Genomic DNA, 16,617 nt, shown 5'->3' with positions numbered 1-16,617 from the left:
ACACAATTCTGAACATTGTCTTTCATTGGTCTAGGCAATTGATAGTGAAGTCTTGGTTTGTCACCCATATTTAGATTATTGTATGTGGGAGCCTGGAAGAGTTCTTGATCCCACCGCCTGCTATAGGACGACCAGCGCGGGGCACCAGACTGGCAGCTGCAGGGGCGCAATTGCAAATCTTGTTTACCAATGTTCAAGGGCAGTTTGGTCGAAAATGTTGAGAGACCTGGGGGATTAAGCATGGAGCTACCGTTGTGATCTCTCCTAGACGTCACATCTACAGATGTTAACTGTTTGACCATTGTAATTAAAGAATTAACCAGGGATTTAAGCTCAGATACCTTATCCTTTAGATCTTTTATGCATGAGATGTACTGAGCATTAAGCAGGTCTGGGCTTATGTCCGTTGCTCCTGTGTCTGCTATCCCACCCATCAATACACTTAGGTCAGGATCGTCATGTGATGTATCATTTAGGGGACTGAAGTGATGATGGAAGCGCGTTTGCTGGTGATGATGGGATATGAATAATAGGATTTTTCACTTCCGGGTTCCCTGTAGGAGCTAAAGCCTGTGACCCACATTTTTTGAACATCTCTTGTATTTTCTTGTGGCCCTCCCTTGACCTTACTGGGGGACACTCACTCTGAATACCTTTAGAGGCTCTGTCTGGAGAGGAAGTCAAAATATCTTCACAGTCAACCAAGAGATTATCTATCCTATTCATTACGCAATTACTTGCTCCATGCTTCTGCTATTTGTGTTTTTTCCTGTGTGCCACCCCAGCCCCTGATCGCTTTACTTTTACCCATCGCAATTGCTTTCACTAGAGGGTGAACCCTTAGGGATAAAGTAAGACAATATAACCATCCCCAGAGGCTATAACAATACAGAAACTCTTACAAAGCCTACTTATTAGTAGATGTTAGGGGGGGTCGCCCAGCCTGACCTCCTTCGGACTTTGACAGGCGTGGACGGGCCCGGCCTTGGCCCTGGCTTTGCCCACGTGCGTCCCGCGCTGCGGTGTGCCCCTTTGCGCTTTATAGCGCTCGTTGGTCTGGTAAAGTGGGAGCAGGTGCTGAGGAAAATGGCCTCCTCCTGGGACCACAAAGCAGTCTGGGATATGTAGTCCCTCTAGAAGTGGTTAGCGCATCCCGCGCTGCGGTGTGCCCCCTCACGCGTTATAGTGCTCGTTGGTCTGGTCAAGTGGTAGCAGGTGCTGAGGAAAATGGCCTCCTCCTGGGGCCACAAAGTAGTCTGGGATATGTAGTCCCTCTAGAAGTGGTTAGCGTATCCCCAAATGTCAATTTGGCAGGAATTGAATCACATGTGTAATGTTTTGAGGATCCCCAGACATGCATGTATGCATTCTGTAACAAGAAAAGGTCATCTTTTACACATCAGGTTTGGCCTTGGTTCATGACAACTGTCACTCATGATCCGTGGAAGGTATGTGGTACAACATTAGCTCCTGCAAAGTTCTTCCTTTGTGCATGCTACCACATTAGTGAGACACACTACACTGAGTGGATTGTCTCAGGTATGAACATACTGGGTGGTTTGTGTTCCAACACTCATTGTGTGGCATCTGAAACACACTTTGATGTTGCTGAAAACAGCAGGACTGGTAGCTGTGCAGCACTCCACTGCTCAAGTGCATGGTGACAGAAAGGATCATTTTGGATGTGGATATATTGCATGGCTGGACTGTCCCTTTAAAGCAGCACAATGCATCACATTGCATTTTTGTATAGGTGGATAGATTAAAATGACTACATGATTGTTACATGTTGAGGTCTAATTCAAGTTGAGGAGATGTTAGTGACTTAAGCTTTACAGTGACATAAAATTAATAACACAAAGAATGAGGGCATGTATTTATTTACATTTTGCACTATTCAGTTCATATCTGGGATTTTGTCCATGCAGTAAAAGGAAATTTACACAAAGAAATTCTGTGTCACCTACCAGCCATTGTATGCTGCATCTCTCCTCCATCCTCCTTCTCCTCCATTGGTTCGTGCTGCTCATGGTCCACATCTCCCAGGACATTTGTCTGTACACTTGTGTGGTGTAGGATGGCACATAGAAGGTTGATCTTGCACACCATAGGGGGCGAGTAGATCTCCCACTGAAAAGCCCAGACATCTGAAATGGGACTTCAGCACACAGCATGTGCATTCCACGATGTTCCTGGTCTTGGACAATGCCTAGTTATACTGCTTTTCCGGCTCAGTCTGGGGAGGTGCAAATGGGGTCATGAACCACAGCTGCAGACTGTTGGACCTGGCTTTTTGACAGGGACATCCCCAAACATTTTGCCTCCTTCCTCCTCTTTTTTCTGACCTGTTGTTGTTGACTTTTGACCTCTGGGCACTTTACCACTGCTAACCAGTGCTAAGGTGCATATGCTCTCTGTGTAAATTGTACTATTGATTGGTTTATCCATGATTGGCTATTTAATTTACTTATAAGTCCCTAGTAGAGTGCACTATATGTGCCTAGGGCCTGTAGATTAAATGCTGCTAGTGGGCCTGCAGCACTGGTTGTGCCACCCACTTCAGTAGCCCCTTAACCTTGTCTCAGGCCTGCCATTGCAAGGCCTGTGTGTGCAGTTTCACTGCCACTTCGACTTGGCATTTAAAAGTACTTGCCAAGCCTAGAACTCCCCTTTTTCTACATATAAGTCACCCCTAATGTGTGCCCTAGGTAACCCCTAGAGCAGGGTGCTGTGTGGGTAAAAGGCAGGACATGTACCTGTGTAGTTATATGTCCTGGTAGTGTAAAACTCCTAAATTTGTTTTTACACTACTGTGAGGCCTGCTCCCTTAATAGGCTAATACTGGGGCTGCCCTCATACATTGTTGAAGTGGCTGCTGCTGATCTGAAAGGAGCAGGAAGGTGATATTTAGTATGGCCAGAATGGTAATACAAAATCCTGCTGACTGGTGAAGTTGGATTTAATATTACTATTCTAGAAATGCCACTTTTAGAAAGTGAGCATTTCTTTGCACTTAAATCTTTCTGTGCCCTTCAATCCACGTCTGGCTAGGTTTAGTTGACAGCTCCTTGTGCATTCACTCAGACACACCCCAAACACAGGGTACTCAGCCTCACTTGCATACATCTGCATTTTGAATGGGTCTTCCTGGGCTGGGAGGGTGGGGGGCCTTCCCTCACACAAAGGACTGCCACACCCCCTACTGGGACCCTGGCAGACAGGATTGAACTGAAAGGGGGCCTGGTGCATTCCTTAGACACTCTTTGAAGTCACCCCCACTTCAAAGGCACAACTTAGTATAAAACAGGGCCTCTGCCCTACCTCATCAGACACTTGCTGGAGAAGAAACCTGAACCAGAAACTACATCCTGCCAAGAAGAACTGCCTGGCTGCTCAAAGGACTCACCTGTCTGCTTTTCTACAAAGGACTGCTGCCTTGCTGTTGGCCTGCTGCCTTGCTGAACTGCCTGGCTGCTCAAAGGACTCACCTGTCTGCTTTTCTACGGAGGACTGCTGCCTTGCTGTTGGCCTGCTGCCTTGCTGAACTCTTGTCTGGCTGTAAAAGTGCTCTCCAAGGGCTTGGATAGAGCTTGCCTCCTGTTCCCTGAAGTCTCAGGACCAAAAAGACTTCTCTTTTTCACTTGGACGCTTTGTGCGGCGAAATATTCGACGCACAGCTTGTTCTGCGGCGAGAAAAACACCGCACACCGACGCTGATTGATGCGGCGCCTTCGGGACGACCGGAACTTCGACGCACGGCCTCGCAAGGACAACGCCTCCCGACTTCCAAGGAGAAGTCGACGCCACGCCTGCCGTGACAGTGAAACTTTGACGCACGGTCCGCGCGGAACGACGCAGCCGGAAAACAAGCAGGAGAATCCACGCACAGACCCGGGACATCTGGTAATCCCCGCGATCCACAGAAAGAGACTGTCCGCGCACCGGAAAACAACGCACGACTTCCCCGTCTGAAAAATAACAACGCAAGTCCATGTGTGCTGGGGAGGAATCGACGCACGCACCATTTTTCCACGTATCTCTTCTTCTGCGGCCCTTTGTGGAGATTTTCCACTCCAAACCAGGTACTTTGTGCTTGAAAGAGACTTTGTTTGCTTTTTAAAGACTTAAGACACTTTATATCACTTTTCAGTGATATCTTTACAAATTCATATTGCATCTTTGATCGTTTTGACCTGCAAATACCCAGATAAATATTATATATTTTTCTAAACACTGTGTGGTGTATTTTTGTGGTGTTATATTATGGTATTGTATGATTTATTGCACAAATGCTTTACACATTGCCTTCTAAGTTAAGCCTGACTGCTCGTGCCAGGCTACCAGAGGGTGGGCACAGGCTGATTTTGGATTGTGTGTGACTTACCCTGACTAGAGTGAGGGTTCTTGCTTGGAAAGAGGGCAACCTGACTGCTAACCAAAAAAACCATTTCTAACTCAGACCATATCCTTGGTCAGATGAAATAGAAATCAATAATGCTGTCAATGATTATGCTGATTGTTACAGCCACATTCCTGTCCATGTGTGTTATGTATACTGAATGACTCATTCACATTTTTTACAGTATCTGACATTATATGTTCCATGAACATTTGGCCATTGTAATACATGTCTCTTCCAGTTCTCTGTGCCATTGCAAACGAAGATGACACTTCTACATGCTGACATTCATTCTTGGCCACTCTATATTATGTGCTCTCACTCCATGCGCAAAGTGACATAATTTGATCCTATTTGTGACTTTTTGGTCAACCCAAGTAGGCTGTGACAGTGCCACCACACGTACATATGTCCCTGTGGAACTACTGATGTTGTTGTTGCCCTTCATGACAATGACACAGCCTTTCAATAGTTCACTTACGTTAGCATTTGAATTTGGTTCATAGATGTGGTGCATTTTTAACATGTCACATGTTTAGTTGTACAATTTATTGTCAGCCTTCAGCTGTTTCTTTTCACCAGACAATTTGTCATGGTGCACTGGGATTGACACAAGGTATTGCGATGTGGGGCATCTCTATGTAGGACACACTGATGTTGTTACAAGTATCTGTCACAGACCTGGAAACAATGCATTGGCTTTCAAGCTTGTGTATGACTCCACCATGTAGCTGATTGTGTACTTCTATGCTTTGATTCTTTCCGCATTGCTGTGGAAAATGATTGTTGAAGTTGGTATCATGAGTACACTCTGGTACCTTGTCCAGGTTGCATTTAAATCTATGTTCATGACTGATGTATGACATGTTTTCCAGCATTGTGCTAAACTTAGTAAGTTTCACATTGCTGGATTCATATGTCTTACTTTTGGCTAACGAAGAACAGGTGTGCCATCACATTGGTTGCATATAACAATGCGGCTTAACACCTATGTGTATGTGTGTACGTTGACTGTCAGTATGGCTGAGACATATGTGTATTTTGTACTGTTGGTGTCACAAGGTAATCCAGTATTAATATTTACATATCTGGGCCCTACACAGACATAGCATGCCACACATGGCCTATCTAAATATTTCACCCTGTGTTTCTTCTGAAACTTAGATTTACATACCAGTATACTGCCCTGTGTGACACACTTACTCATTTCCACAGCACTTGTTATCTAACCATAACAATTGTTGACCTTTGACTACTTTACCCAAAGTAGATATGGTATAAAGGAGACAGACATCTCACAATTATCTTTTGTGTTGCCTTTGGACTCATATGGTTATCGTTATTCGGGACCCAGTGCAGATGATGTGGTTCCATCCACTCACACAGAGTAAAATGGCACATTACTACTCACTGATATTCTGTAGCTACTGCAATTGACAGATTAGTGGGTGAATGTCAATCTGGGACATCATTGTCTACACATACGTTGGGCCCATTATGTGCACATGACACAATGGCCTAGATATTTGGAAATATGGCACTGAGCACTGCAACAAGTCTGCTATCAGCACTGCACTGTGCCACTGAGAAAGGGGAGTAGTGCACAGTATTTAGGCCATGCAGCACATTCCTGAACTTTCACGCTGCACTGGCACACAATGGGCTGCCTAGCACAGACTCAGGCACACTTGCAACATGGAGTGTGGGTGCCTGCATGGTATGCAGAATTTACTTTGTGCGGGAGGGGGTATCTTCCCTTCCTCCACATAATGAATCCTAACAAGCCTCACTGTCTATGTGTGTGTGCCACAGTATGCAGCACTCAGAGGCAGTGGGAGTGTCTTGGATGACTCCAAGTATTTTTCCCTGTTACACATCAGCTGGGGAGACCAGCTGATTTGACACATTTCAAAGTTTGCCTGGTACCGGTACATGACATGCCTCATTAACCATAGGAGTTGCATAGTGACAGCCACACAATGCCCATGGAATCCCTCCCTTGCACACAGTGATGCTACACTGCATTTTGCATAATGTTGCATTGCTCTGGATCTTTACACCATTCAAAGGCATACTAAGTGGCTTTGTCTGTCTTAACATGTGTGACTTGGGGGTTTACATTACAGATGTACCATGATGCATAGTGAAAGTATGAGGCCCGCCACTCATACATATGGCCATATCTCCGTCGACAGACACAGAGATGGCTATTATATCATACATTGTTTCCTATTAGTAGGTATGTTATATGCTTCAGATTAGCTTACCAACAAGGAGGCCATTCTCATGCCCATTCTGGAAGAGCTCATTGATCATGCAGTGACTGAAGACGTAGGCATCATGTGCACTCCCCAGGTATTTTGCCAGCACATTGGTGAACATCCCCAGATGGCCTACGATGACCTGGATGTTGATGGATTAGATGGGCTTCCGGTTCCTGTATGGGTATGATGTTTCTGGAGGGGTTGCACACATGTGCAATCTATGACGCCAACACATGTGGAAATCCCGCAATGACATAGAAACTTTGCTTTGTCACCACCTGCTGCTGCTGTGTCTTGGGAAAGAGGAGGTACTGGGGTGCGAGCTAGATGTTGGCATCCAGGACAGAGGGTAGGAAGGCAGAAAAAGAGTCTGTGATATTTCTGCCACTTTGGCTGTTGTGATCTGGAATGAACCATATGCTAGCATGTGGAGGACTGGCATCAGCTTGACCTGCAGAGGGATATTGGTGGGCCTGGCAGTGGGTGGCTGGAGCCTTGGCGCTGTATGGTTCAGCAATTCAATGATGGACTCCATCCTCAGTCTGTAATATCTGATGACTTCCTCCTCACTGAGGTCAGTGAGTGAAATCTGCTGGCGAAACACACACTCCCTTCTCCCATACTGCCAACGTGGTTGGAGGGGTCTCCTTGCACCTCCCAGCTGCAGAATGAGTACCTCCAGGACGTAATTAAGCTTGCCAAACTGTTTTGTGTGGCTTGTTTTTATGTACCATTTATGCAATTTTGATGCGTTTCAGGCTCCACACGATGCTTGCTGACAATGCATCACACATTGACAAAACCATAAATATCACTGCATCAGTACTAAAGCAGAATTTATGGGGGAATGCCTACCTTGTATATTTTAATATCTGCCTGGTGTAGCTGGTTCTGGCACAGGTATTTTCAGATGCAGGCAGGCCTACAAAATCTGACGCATTTGGCCATGTGTCGACTTGTAAATATGGAGTACTGCCTGAGCTGCTGTCACGTCAAAATTAGTGATGCAACGGCAGTGCAGGCCTCTCATAAATATGCCCCTCAAAGTTTAGTTTTAATCGGAAAAATAAATAACGATACCATTGGTTTGGAAAAAATAACATATAATGAGGAAGAAATTAAATACATGCATAAGTAAGCAGTAAGGTGTGCATGTGATGCATATTACAAGCTTGAAGTCTTGGCAGATGAATTTAATGTGGGATTATATAAAAAGAGATAATGCAGGAATTATAGAATGGATATGAATGAAGACCAAATACAAGCAATGTGTTGTGTGAGCTTGAGAACACATATCAGAGATTAAGTAATGAGACTAAATGAGCGGGAGGCTTTGAAGGGATTTAAGGATAATTTGTCAAAGAAAGGGGGAAGATACAGAAACAAAAGAACATTTGAAAAAGAAAAAAAAACAAGGATGAGTGAGTCTGAATGCAGAAGAGGTTTGGGGTATCCCGTGAGACAATTGCATAGCGGAGTATGTGCTTATGTACCATGAACGAGATCTGGGTCCGTATTATATATCAGGCGCACTGTTCCTGTTTGCGGCAGAGCTATCTGTATTACAGAAGGGGCTGCACAACCGTCTGCAGCCCCTTCTGTTGTACCAAAGTGCTCTGGGGACACACATGCCAGTTGTGCTTCCAGAGCACTTGAGTAATACAGCCCCTCATCTGATTTCATCTACAAAAGTTTTCCAAAAAAAACAGATGAGTGGTATACAGACGTAGAAATATTTGTTACAATTTCAATAGATTTTCATTTGTTGTTTGAGATTATTATTGCTAAAGAATAATGGATTGGGGCAGAGCCAAGCTGACGACCAACATGGATGCATGGAGTTGATGTTCCGGCAGAGGGGCACCCAGAAATCACTAGAGGAGCCCTTACATGCTGAAACTGGACTGCAGAGACCCAGGATGAGGGCAGCAGAGGGGTCGCCGTCTGCACAACACACGAAGATTGCTGGTTTTGGTGACTTGTTGAAGGGGTAACTCCTCCACCTGGCTGAGACCTCAGAGGCCCTGCAGCCACAGGTATTGCGGGAGAGCCTAAGGCTCGAGGCCAGAGGGCCCCATGGGGCAGTCTGCTGCCCCCTCCTCTTTTCATAGCACCCTCACCATTTGGTACCGCGGACATGCTCTCTGGGTTGGTGGTGGGGTCACCAGGGCATGCTGACCCTGGATGTGACTGAGCTGCGTGTCGGGTGTGGCCTGCCGCGCTGAAGCTACACACCGGCCTGGTCGCCTGGCCCCGTGAGGGGAAGGGCCACGCAGTGGGTGCGGCTGGCCGTGATGTGAGAGCACTCCTCTGTACTCGAGACGATGAAACAGAACGCCACTACATAACTACAAATTGAAGTACATCATCCCGGCCTTGCCCGGTTGCTTCCCCAGACCCACAATACAACTACCAGCCTGATTGCAAGTGTTGACATGTGGCTGGGCCACTGAGGCCGATGCTTTAGGGCCTACGCTACCCTGAGCGAGACCGGCACGGACTACGGTGTTGCTCACTGCTGCTATAGATGGTGGTTCTCTAGCAGACACAAAGTTAATTTGATATGATGGGCTTCTTCAACTCTTATACCACACAGGACATTGCTTCGCTCATCTACTATAGGCCCCCAGGTTATAGTTATGGTCCGCGGTGATCCTAAGCAGCATAAGCTGCAATTTCAGGGGATAGACTCGAGGTTTGATACATTGGCTGCTCGGCTAGATAAAATAGGGGAGCTCCTGGAACGGTAGAATACCAGATTGCGGGGAGCTGAGGAGCAAATATCAGCAACGGAAGACACCCACACTAAATCGGACAAGCCTCTGGAGAGATTGGAGTCCAGGCTTTGCACGGTTGTCATAAGGAATGAAGACTTGGAGGCATGGGGCTACAGGAACAACCTTCGCATTACTGAGATCGCCGAGTCCACAGATATTGGTAGGCTGGACACCTTATTGGAGAAGCTGTTGGGTGAGCTCCTTGGTCGGGACAGTTTTACAGATACACTGTCGTATAACGCGCCCATAGATCCCTTGGCTCTCACCCTGCCCCTGGAGCGTCTCCTCGCCTGATCGTTGCCTGAGTGCTGCACTTTAGAGATCACAACATGGTGCTACGACTGGCACGAGAGAAGGGTTTGTTGGCATACCAGGGGTTGAAAATCTCACTATTTCTGGACTTCACTATGGCGGTACAGGTGCTGCATAAGCTGGGGCTGCGCTAAGGCATGTTATATTCGTCCAGGCTTAAGTTTGATGCGGATGGCAGAACCCATATTTTGTACGCCCCTAAAGAGGCACTGGATTTCTGCAGGAACTATAATAGGGCTGTGTCACAGTCTGCACAGTCCTTCCCTGGACACTCTATGCCGAACATACAGCCCTCTGGCAGGATGGACTTGTTCTCTCAGGAGTGAGACTGGGCAACCTTTTGATATCATATGGCACTGATGTCCCTACCTGTAGACAGTAATGCCTGTCTCTGTGGTTCCATTATCCTTAACTTTCAAATGTTTTGCTATTCATTATGATAAGAATATGTATCAATGTGGCGGTCACCACCGAGGTATTGCTCCCCCTCTGGTTGAGATCATGTTAATCACTGGGGGTTTTTTGTATATGTTTTTGGTGTTTTTGAGGGACGTCACCTGCCTTGTTTACGCGAAGTGTGGGAGGTTTTGGGTGTTTAGTTCTGTTTGAATTATTGTTTGCTGTTTGTACATTGGCGCACTGCCACACACCTCAGTTTGACTGCTTACCCCCCACCTCCCTTGATGGCCCCATGACAGTTAACATGGACGGATCTATGTCGACGTTGCCTTTAACCTTTATGTCTTGGAATATTAGGGGCTTAAATAACCCTGCAATAGTAAACAGTTAGTGCAGTATCTAACTCTAAACAAAGCCATGATCACATTTCTACAGGAGACACATCTGGCCCCATGTTCTACACATGCTTTTGCATCCCAGTGGGGACCTCATCGCTTTTCTCTAACAACAGTTAATTTTCACTTGGGGTCTTCATATTGATCCACAAGAAAATCCCCTTTACCATATCACCACTACTGCTGATACCAATGGTATGTACTTGTTGAGGGAGTTCTGGCCAGTCATAAAGTATTATTAGCTAACATCTATGCCCCAAATATAGATGACCTCGATTTTTTTTCACATCCTGCTGACTAAACTAGGTCACACGGACACACATAACATAATTATGAATGGGGACTTCAACATGATAATGCGTCCCCTATCGGGCTCTACGGCAGAAAACCTGACATTGAAACCTAAATCGCTACGTGTCCTAAGGCACATGTGTGACACCGTCCAGCTACAAGACCCATGGCTCGTGCAACCACAAACGCCTTTAGCATTCACACATTATTCAGTCCCACATAATACATGGACGTGCATTGACTTCTGGCAGATAAATTCTTTGGTCGCAACATGGACGATTTCTGTCAGTCATTTACTGCATACACTCTCCGATCATTCACCAGTGGTGATGACAGGTGATATTCCACATCCATGTATGAGAGAACACTCCTGGCCCTTTCCTGCCCTGCCGCTTAAAGACGCCTTGCTCCGCGCTGACCTACAAATAGAATAAATAAATACTTTGAATTAAATACAGGATCAGTATCCACTTATGCCTTACTTTGGGATGAATTTAAGGCCTATGTTAGGGGTATATGCATTGCACAGTCTGCTGGTGTTCTCAAGTCCATATGCACCAGCCTTGCGAGGGTGGAGACGGCTCTTCATTATCTAGACTGGGCGGGCACCAGTGCGAAAGGTGACCCTGAGGTGAAGACCCGTGTGACCCTTATGGAGGAATTTCGAGAGCTGGCAGATTGAGAGGTCCTCTTTCTGGGGAAATATGTTGCTGGGTGCCACTACGGTAAGGGTGAGTGTCCTGGGTGGACACTGGTGTGACTGCTGAAACCACCACGATCTTAGACCTGCATGCCAGAACTGTACACCGATGACGGATCACATAGGGTAGGCACTGAAATGGTACAATCTGAATTTCGTTTCTATTTTGCCACGCTGTATAGCAGTCATTGCCATCATGATACCTCAGAATTGACTGGTTATCTGGAGAAGATAGCTATGGTATGGCTTACCGCAGCACAACAGAAATACCTAAGTGAGCCCTTCACGTGTGACAAAATAATAATAGCTATAGACGCTTTAAATGGCTCCAAAATGCCCAGACTGGATGGCATTACTGGGGAGTTTTATAAGGCCTATAAAGAGATTCTTGCCCCTCAACTTTTGAAAGTGTACAATGAGGCTCTCACCAAAAGTACGCTTCCTCCAACTATCTGAGAAGCGGTTGTTACTCTATTACCTAAGCCTGGCAAGACCCCCATTATTACTGATCATATCATCCATTATCATTGTTACATTTTGATAATAAGATTCTGGCAAAGGTATTAGCAATACGCTTATCCCAATTGATGGATAGTATCATCTCCCCAGTACAATCAGGATTCGTCTCCCACAGATCTACTAATATTAACTTGCGTACATTATTTGCCACACTGCCTCTACACCAGCAACTGTCGCCTTTCTTGACTCCGAAAAGGCGGTTGACTATCTGGAGTTGCTCTTTTTATTTGCTACATGCACAAATTGGGATTTCTTCTGGGCTTTATTGCCCTGATACAGCTACTTTACTCAAATCCAACTGCACAAATCAGAGTGAACGGCACACTCTCTCCTCCCCCTTTGCTGCCCCCTTCCTCCTTGCTCCCCCCCCTTCTCCCTTGCTTTTTATAATAGCAATGGACTCATTGGTCCGAGAGCTACAAAAAACATCTTCACAGAGGATTGCAGTTTAAAACTGGACCGCTACTAGTATAATTGTACACAGATGATATCTTATTTTTTATCCGCCACCTGGGCAGGAACTTGGAACCAGTATTGCAGGAGATTTCTGCCGTCAGCGCAAAGCAGACACACAAAGGGAAATAAAAGTTCGCTTGCAGTGAAACCTATTGGCAAAAGTGCAATTATCCATGTAACCGGCGAAAGTGCAATTATCTATTTAACTGGCAAAAGTGCAATTACCTATGTAACAGTATCGATGTCATGCAAAGCGATCGACTACTGCCCAGCGAGATCGCGCTGCAAAATAAAGAGAAAAAGTATTCCAGAAACCAGACAGAAAACATTGAGCCTCGTATGTTTTCAGTAGTTGGTCGGTGCGCTCGAGGAGGGCTAAATACCGGAAACCATGATGTATGCATGCCTTTTACTAATGAAAGCAAGCGGATTTTAAAAGGCAAGCCCAGGAATCAATGAATGTGACTGACGTGTTATGGGCGTGGTTAGAAGCCCAAAGAGAGATTACAACACGGAACGGATCGCTTTGCACTCGCCCCTAAAAACTGGACAGAAATGTTCCTGACAAAAGAATTCCTGTGCAACTGAGGTAACCAATAACTTACTGTAAAAGGATGACACCTACTACCCTATGGCTTTTACACCCCGCCCGCCCCTTTCCCCTTTGCAGTTCCCGGACTGCACCCCCCCTCCCCCGAATAGCCTAGGAGGGAAAAGCGACAAAGTCTCCCAAACCCACCCCTAAAGCCCCCATTTTGTTTGGTGAAGCAGGCCTCTAGCATTCACCTTTACTATAAACACGCCTCATGTCATCAGAGCACGGATGGGGCCTTGGTGGGAGTTATGGCTTGCCCGGTCTTCCCCCAGGTGGATCGGGCATCGGTGGTAGAATCCACCATGTTAGGAATTTTATTGGTTCACGGTAGCGGGGGTGGGAATTAATAGGGGTTTATAGATAGGGTCAAGGTGTAGGAGGCCTCTTTAGCTGTTTTGTCACACCCAGAGATAGTTTGTAGATTTGGAGGTGAGGTAGGCCTTAGACCAGTTTGGTTCTGGTTTACTTTTTATAAAAGGGAGTAGTGCTTTTTTATTAGTCAGCAGGTATAGGTAATAATAAACAGAGTTCTGCACACTTTAAAAATTTTGCAGGAGGAGGGTAGGGAGGATTTGTTGCTTGAAGGGGTGTTGGAGCAAGCGTGGGTCGGTTTGAGGAGGCTGAAGAGGACATCGCCAGAGGGTGTGGCGGCAGGTGTTATAGCGTGTGTGTCGCCGCAGCAGAGGAGTAAAAAATGTAAGCAGAAAGATATATGGTTGAGAAAGGTTAGCGTATTGCCTAGCGTGAGGCTGTTATAATGGAGGATGTGGAAACGGGCTCACCTGCTCAAATTGCTGCAGCTAGGAGGGGTGGTCCACGGTCTGCGCGGCGTTCGGGGGCATTGTTGTGCCAATGTGTATTAGGGAGAGGCCGAGGTGTGGCTGTGCAGGGGGCGGTGGCAGTGCGAAGTCGCAAGGGGGCCAGGACATCAGATGCGCTTACGTTGGTGAAGCATTGCGTTATGAGGGGAAGACCAAAACAAGCTTACTCCCTTCGGAAACAACTCAAGAGCGAGGCGAGGCTCCATTAGAGGAAAGAGCCTTAAGGGTGGCATCCAAGATGGCACCGCCCACAGAACTTCATCAGGACACAATAATTAATATGTCAGATGAAGAGGAAGAATGGCAGATGGCTGCAGGGGGTCCCAATTCGAAGTTTCAGCTATCAGAACAGCCCTTGATGGTGCAGGAAGGCAGAATGCTGAAAGTTATTCCCAGAATAGTTGCCCCATGTTGCACAAAATACAGCAATGGGATGTTAATAATCAGACATTATATAGAACAGGGAAGCATATTGAGACTAAGGGTAAGAGTATGTTGGATATGAGAGGCATGTTGTATGGCGAAACTGATGTTGGTGGACAGGCAGGTATGGCGCAGGTTAGATTGGAATTTTGGCAGCCAGGTGCAAATGTCCCTCAGTCTGGGTTGGGCAGTGCTCATACACAGGGCGTGCATGAGGAGCAGGCGTCATCGCTGCGGCTTGGGCTGTCAGCAGGCAATCAAAAAGTGACAGTGGGGGTCAGGGCACCCTTAGGACACCGTTTAAAAGAGAGAGTGAGATCCGGAGCGACTCACCTGACATTGAGGGCACCAATCGGATCAGATTTTCAAACAATATTGGAAGAGCCGTCTACCAGCCAGGGCGCTGATTTCATAGAAGAGAATTGTGTATTACAGGAAGGGGGTTTAGATTATGAGGAGGATGAACCAGAGGAAGGGGAGATTGGTCAGCATAGGGAGGAAAGGAAAGATTATGATAAAAAGACTGGTTCGGAGTCGTGGTGTTTTTCAGGAAATTACTGAGAAGGGGGTCTAGAGCGAATGTCGTGGCTGTATACCTACCTAGAGGTGAGAATAGAAGGGAATGGTAAGAAAAAGGGGAAATGTTTCAAAGGGCAAGGGCTGAAGTCAGGACGCAAGCTGTGGGAGGGATATGGGGATTCAAGCGGTCACGGGGGAAGAATGTAATATTGGAAGGGACAGTTAAAAAAAACAAGGATCAGGTATTGTGGAGGTTGGAGGTAAGTCTGCCTCGCTTCAAGAGGGAAAAAGTCAGGCACAAGAGAGTAGGTCGGGGAATGAGGATAATGGAGGAAGTGTGAAGAACAAAAAGCTGCCTTACATGGGAGTGTCGATGCCTTTGGGGGGCCATCTCACTCAAAATATGAAAGAAAACATTTGTAAAGGCGAATTTGTTGAAGTTTTTAAACTACTTCATAGGGAAGACAGGTGAAGGAGGGTTCAAAAGAAGAAGAGTGGGAATTAGCGCGTAGGCCCAAAGTACCTACCACTATAGAAAATTGAACTTCTGACTGTTTGATATATGCGAGCGTTTATTGTGAGCGTTATCCAGAAAGGTGCGTGGCTTTGTTTAAGTACAGGGATATTGTGAGAAGAGCCCAAATGGATTATGGTGGTTTTGGTTGGTTTAGGTACTATGAGTAGTTCAGGGAAAGGATGGCTATTTACCTGGACAAGGAGTGCGGAGAGATCGACAATGAATTATGGATGCAGTGGCATAGGACTGCTAGGAATACGGTAGTAATGCATACTGCTAGTGGTTTGCCGCTACAGTATAAGCCCTTTCAAGGTCGTCCCACCCAATATGGGGTGAGGAATGTGCAAAAAGGACAGCTGCCTCAGAACGGGGCATGCTGGTTGTTCAATTATGGAATGTGCACAAGACAGCAATGCAAGTTTAGGCATGATTGCTCCAGTTGTGGGTGTAGGCACCCAGTTTACCAATGTTTCGGTGGGATGCATTGGGGATGGCAAGGAAACCAAGGTAGAAGGGGTGAGAGAGGCAGGGGTGCCATGCACCATGTGGCAGGTAAAAGGCCCTACTCCTATTAAATTGGAGACATTGAATAGTGGCTGCAGTTTTATCCTAAAGAATCTGAGGCAAAGACTTTGTTCTGGGGTTTTGCAGAAGGTTTTCGTCTATGTTATCAAGGCCGAAGAATACGGAGATGGGCAAGAAATGTGAGATCTGCTATGGAGCAACCGGAGATGGTTAGGGCTAAGTTACATAAGGAATTGGATTTGAGGCGAATAGTGGGCCCATTAGATTGTTGGCCATTGCCGAACTTGACAATTTCACCACTGGGTGTGGTTCCTAAGAAACATCAATGTGAGTTTAGGTTGATACATCATCTGTCGTCGTCTCTAGGGGTGTCCATTATTGATTTTATTGCTCAGGGGGACTCTGTTGTTCACTACGTGTCAGTTGACAAGGCTATTGCATAAGTAAGAAGCTGTGGCAAGGGGTCGGAAATGGCAAAATCAGATATTCATTCAGCATTTACACTCCTTCTGGTACACCCGGACAATTTTTCCTTGTTAGGCATTCAGTTTGAGAACGCCATTTATGTAGATAGAATGTTGCCTACTAGTTGCTCAGTTTCATGTTCAATGTTTGAAACATTCATTTCGTTTCTGCAATGGTTTTATCAGTCAGGGACTGGGTATAAGTATGTACCCACTATTTGGATGATTTCTTTTTGGTGGG

Source organism: Pleurodeles waltl, chromosome 1_2 (genome assembly GCF_031143425.1).
Source record: "Pleurodeles waltl isolate 20211129_DDA chromosome 1_2, aPleWal1.hap1.20221129, whole genome shotgun sequence".
NCBI lineage: Eukaryota > Metazoa > Chordata > Amphibia > Caudata > Salamandridae > Pleurodeles > Pleurodeles waltl.
The sequence above is the reverse complement of the archived record's forward strand: the minus strand, read 5'-3'. Positions refer to the sequence as shown.